We start from the raw sequence: 5971 nt of genomic DNA on the forward strand, positions 1-5971 counted from the left end.
ATTCTATCATAACGAACACTGTTAAAAAAAAAAAAAAAAAAAAAAAAAAAAAAAAAAAAAAAAAAAAAAAAAAAAAAAACAGTAAAATTCCTGGAGTAAATGTTGTCAGGCATTAGCTGTTTCAAAAACATTTATTGACGTTAAGGAGTGATATTAGGGTCACCAACCTGTAAAAGATGATAATAAAGCAGGGTAGAATTTACGGTCGCCTGTATTTTACTGAAATACGGCTGAGAATAGATTTTTACGGTGAATTTCCAATTGAAATTACGGACTTTTTTTAACGGTGATTTTTTTTTTTTTTTTTTTTTAAAGTTGTGATTGATTGTACAGATTAAGGATTTCGTGTCAGACTGATCACTTTTCAGTCAAAAAATATATTAAGGTAAGACCCTAACTTGCCTAAATCATGCTTATAATATTACTAATTAAGTCAATCAGTTACGAATTTTACAAATTTAATACGATTATTTATATTTTTTTATTTCATCAGTAAAAATGTTCCCATTATCAAATCTCTAGAAATTATAATTTCTTATTTCTTCGAACCCAATTATATAGAACCGAAGCTTAGTTTTCCATTTTTCCTATTAGGAAAATATACAGTATTTGGACTCCAATCCTACAAAAAAAAAAAAAAAAAAAAAAAAAATCCTTCTTCTCAGGGATGGATTAATGAATTTAGCACGTATGGCTGGCGTTAGGGCCCGAAGGCCATTCAACACCGAGGGGCACTTTGGGGAAGGCCTAGCAACTGCACTTCGAAGTGAAATTTAAAATTGTCAGAAAATAATTTTGACGATTTAATTGATAAACCCGATTCTTTACTGCCCGTGACGTCATCACTTCGGCCCCGTGTTTGAAAAATACTAGAAGTAAAAGCAAATTTAAATACTTATTAAGGATCTTAACATCTCATATTTAATACCTTTACTAAGTATTTGTCTTTTTTAATTCAGATGAAAGCGTTTTCATGTTAAATAATTTTGTAATGAAAGATTTTGAACAAAATAGATTTTGCAAAGTTAAAGGATTTATTTTCTCTATTGAATTTACAGTATTTCAACATTGACGTTTCAATTTCGTTTTAAGAAAATATAACCCTGATATTTTGCTTCACATAATTTCATTTCTAATTTTTTTTTTTTTCATTTGCATAGTTGGTGATATTTTACTTATAGAGGTGTTACATAGAAAACCTTCAGGATATAGGAATGGAATTCATAGATAAATTAAAGAAGCAATAAAGATTTTTATATACCTTCTATTATTTCTAAATTTACAACTGGCATAATTTCATTCAAGGGATAATTATTTTTTTTTTTATTTTGAAATCAACTGTTGAAATATTTGAAGGATATCTTTTCCTCAAAGTCAAGATTTAGATCAAAGCTAACGGAACTGAAAATTTTAGAGCGAAGTAAAATAAAAAGTGAACTATTTTCTTCATTTGATTATATCTTGATTTTGATAATTTCTATTATTATTAAATACGAAGGCCGAAGGTTGTGGCAAACTAACTGGCTAATTTGGCCTAGATTCCTTTTGTACTGAATCGAGGTAAGAAATTACAAATTCGTATCACGAGTGACAGTTACCAGTTACATTCCCAGCCGTTAATCCTCGGCAAAGAACAATATTGAATTTATTTTGTCCTTGTCATGAAAAGGAAGATTAAAGCTTACTTGCATGACGACTGCAGATTTCCCCAAAGTCTGGACATTGAAGCAATTATGGGCTGAGCAAAATAAAAACGGACATCCGATCAGTTGGTCAAATGTCCTGGCTCACCACTAAGACAGGCTACCGGCTAAGGTTAGGCCTAGCCTAGGACGGTTGGAAATTCTCCTACTATAATTTCTACAACCAAGAAGAGCCTCTGCTTACCTTTCTCTCGCTATGTCAGGTTTCATTGAACAATACTGAAGAAACCACAATACTGTTCAAACTACAAGAGAAGCAACTCTTAACATGCAGGGCTCAGCCAGCCACTAACTGACTGCTAGTAAATTCAGCTTGATGCTTTATTGGGGTCGTAGGACATTTCACGCATGCGCTGTTGTGTGTGATCTTTCTTTCCTTTGTTAGATAGCTTGTGCAAGTTTTATTTCATCCACAAATATAGCTTATATTCTGAGATTATTTATTCACCTTTATTTGGATTTACTTTTCCTTTACTAGTACAGTGATTTATTTACTGATTTTGTAATGCCATATCATTTGTTGCTCACCATTCTATGATCCTGAACATCTGTTATCTTTCATAAGTTTATTAGCTTAGTATGTTTATATATATACATACATATAAGAATACATATACATATATACATATGAAAATTTTGCTTATATTGCCTGCACGAGTAATTCATTCTACAAATATGGTTTGGTGACGTTTTTCGGTGCATTTCAAAGTCACATCGAGGATCGAGATTGGAGGAAGACTATGTTTATTGATAATTTAGAGTTCAGTGCCAAGAAAGACATTCCACATAAGAAGGGGAAAGGAAGTGGATAGAGAGATGTTAATGAATAAGGAAATTTCAACTGGATGTGGATGGTAGAAGAGAGACAGAGCTGGAAGGTTGGTGTGAAGTTGAATATGCAAGCAAGAGCCTAAGGTGTTGGAGCTAGTTCAAGCAACATTCGAGGGTGTTAAAGTTATTGCAAGCAACAGGCCCAGTATGCCAGAGCTATTGCAAGCAAGAGCCAAAGCTGTTGGGGTTGGTTCAATAACAAGCAACGGTGTTAAAGTTACTGCAAGCAACATCAAAGACTGTTGGAATTAGTGCAAGTAACAGCTGAGGATATTGGAGATAGTGCAAGCAACAGCGCAGGGTGTTGGAGTTATTGTGAAAAACAGCCAAGGATGTTGGAGTTATTGCAAGCAATAGCCAAAGATGTTGAACTTATTGAAAGCAACACCCTTGAGTGTTAGAGATATTGCAAGCAACAGCCAAGAATGTTGGAATAATTACAAGGAACAGCTGAAGGTGTTGGAGTTATTGCAAGAAACAGCCAAAGATATTGGAGTTATTGCAAGCAACACCCTTGAATGTTAGAGATATTGCAAACCACAGCTAAGAATGTTGGAGTTATTGGAAGCAATATCCGAGCATGTTGGTGTTATTGCAAGCAACAGCCAAGGATGTTGGACTTACTGTAAGCAATAGTGGAAGATATTGTAGTTATTGCTATAACCAAAGGTGTTGGGAATTGAGCAAGTAACAGCCAGATGTGTTGAAGTTATTGTAAGCAACAGGCAAGGATGTTAGAGTTGGTGAAAGCAGCAGACGAGGATGTTAGAGTTATTGTAAGCAACATCCAATGGTGTTGGAGTTATTGCACGAAACATCCGAGGGTGTTGGTGTTATTGCAAGCAACAGCCAAGGATGTTGGACTTACTGTAAGCAATAGTGGAAGATATTGTAGTTATTGCTATAACCAAAGGTGTTGGGAATTGAGCAAGTAACAGCCAGATGTGTAAAGTTATTGTAAGCAACAGGCAAGGATATTAGAGTTGGTGAAAGCAGCAGACGAGGATGTTAGAGTTATTGTAAGCAACATCCAATGGTGTTGAAGTTATTGCACGAAACATCCGAGGGTGTTGGTGTTATTGCAAGCAACTGCCAAGAATGTTGGACTTACTGCAATCAATAGCAGAGGATATTGTAGTTATTGCTAGCAATAACCAAAGGTGTTGGGAATCGTGCAACCAACAGCCAGATGTGTTGGAGTTATTGCAAGCAACAGGCAATGATGTTAGAGTTATTGCAAGCAACAGGCGAGGATGTTAGAGTTATTGCAAGCAACAGGCGAGGATGTTAGTGTTATTGCAAGCAACAACCGAAGATGTTAGAGTTATTGCAAGCAAAAGACAATGATGTTAGTGTTATTGCAAGCAACAACCGAGGATGTTAGGGTTACTGTAAGCAACAACCGAAGATGTTAGAGTTATTGCAAGCAATAGCAAAGGATGTTAGTGTTATTGCAAACAACAACTGAGGATGTTAGAGTTATTGCAAGCAAAAGCCAAGGATGTTAGTGTTATTGCAAGCAACAACCGAGGATGTTAGAGTTACTGTAAGTAACACCCGAAGATGTTAGAGTTATTGTCATCAACAGCCAAGGATGTTAGAGTTAATGTAAGCAACAACCGAGGATGTTAGAGTTATTGCAAGCCACAGGCGAGGATGTTAGAGTTATTGCGAGCAAAAGCCAAAGATGTTGGAGTTATTGCAAGCAAAAGCCAAGGATGTTAGTGTTATTGCAAGCAACAACCGAGGATGTTAGAGTTACTGTAAGCAACAACCAAAGATGTTAGAGTTATAGTAAGCAACAGCCAAGGGTGTTAGGAGTTAATGCAAGCACCAGCTGAAGATGCTAGTCTTATTGCAAGCATCAACTGAGGATGATAGTTATTGCAAGCAACAGCCAAGAATGTTGGAGTTATTGTAAGCAAAAGCCAAAGATGTTGGAGTTATTGCAAGCAACAATTGAGGATGTTGCAGCTATTGCAAGCAACATCCGAGGATGTTAGAGTTATCGCAAGTAACTTCCAAGCAAGCAACAGCCGAGAATGTTAAAGTTATTGCAAGCAACACCCGAGGATGTCAGAGTTATTGCAAGCAACAGCCGAAGATGTTAGACTTATTGCAAACAACAGCTGAAGATGTTAGTTATTGCAAGCAACAGCCGAAGGTATTAGAGTTATTTCAAGCAATAGGCAAAAGTATTGGAGTTATTGCAAGCAACAGCCGGGAGTGTTAGGTACTGGAAGCAAAAGTCGAAGATGTTGGAGTTATTGCAAGTAACAGCTGAGACTGTTTAAATAAGATCAGGCAACAGATGAAGGTATTGCAGTTATAGTAAGCAACAGCCAAGGGTGTTAGAGTTGGAACGAGTAACAGCCGAAAGTGTTATTTACTGAAAGCGAAAGTCGAAAATGTTGGTGTTATTGTAAGCAACAGCCAAGGTTTTTGAAGTTTTTGCAAGCAACAGCCGAGGGTGTTAGGGTTACGTAGTACAAACAATAGCCAAGGACGCTGCTAACAAAAGCCAAGAATTAGAGTTAGTACAAGCAATAGCTGAGGATGTTGGAGTTATTGTAAGTTTTACGTTCATCTATTACACAACGTAGATTATATAAAATCTACTTCTTTGCCTTATTCCCTTCAAAATGATTTAGCAAAATAGTGATAGCAAAATAAAACAATAGCCAACAAACAACAATAACTATATTTAAGAATACATTATCACAAATTTCTCAGAGTCACCAGTTTAATGATATACAAAAAAAAAAAAAAAAAAAAAGTCTTATGGTGATGTAGGCCTTAGCTTTATAAATTTCTATAAAATGAGAGAAAGATAACGAAGCTCGGCTTCGAATTTTGAAGGATTTTTTTCAGGACGTAGTTTCAGGTCTCAGATTTAAAAGATGATAAAAAAGGGACACAGCTTCTGATGATATTCGATCTTCTATGGTCTTGTTATCTTCTTTCGAAGATTGTAACATTGTAAATGAAGTGTAATATTCCAGGACACAGCAGGAATCACTGAAATGTCTCCAAAACAGCAATGCTCGCTTGAAGAAAAACGAGGCAAGTCCCTCCTTGACTCCTAGACTCGTTTTCTATAAAGTTCATGTCCATTCCTGAAGGATTATTATGCAATACACACATCAGATGGCTGGCGATGTAGAATACTTTATAAGAAATATCAAGAAACTTGTTGTAGAATACAACGACATCTTTGAGTTACAAATCATTACAATGTTTTTATCTTAACATTAACATTTAATATGTATAAATAACCTTCCTCACAGCAGAGGTCCTATAACATAGTATATATATATATATATATATATATATATATATATATATATATATATATATATATATATATATTTATATTTATATTCATATATATATATACATATATATATATATATATATATATATATATATATATATAT

General features: G+C 34.9%; 1 protein-coding gene across 5 annotated transcripts in view; it reads right to left on the reverse strand.

Moving 5' to 3' along the window:
* LOC137649791 (glutamate receptor ionotropic, delta-2-like) overlaps positions 1 to 2019 on the reverse strand; it is a 34198-nt gene extending 32179 nt beyond the window's left edge. For 4 of the 5 annotated variants that reach the window (XR_011045866.1, XM_068382734.1, XM_068382735.1 and 1 more), the window contains exon 1: positions 1888 to 2019. The gene's annotated coding sequence lies outside the window, so the exon portion shown is untranslated. The remainder of the gene's footprint in view (positions 1 to 1887) is intronic. The other variant, XM_068382733.1, reaches the window with a different exon arrangement.
* Between the last annotated feature and the right edge of the window lie 3952 nt (positions 2020 to 5971).

The sequence above is a fragment of the Palaemon carinicauda genome, chromosome 11 (genome assembly GCF_036898095.1).
Source record: "Palaemon carinicauda isolate YSFRI2023 chromosome 11, ASM3689809v2, whole genome shotgun sequence".
Classification (NCBI taxonomy): Eukaryota; Metazoa; Arthropoda; class Malacostraca; order Decapoda; family Palaemonidae; genus Palaemon; species Palaemon carinicauda.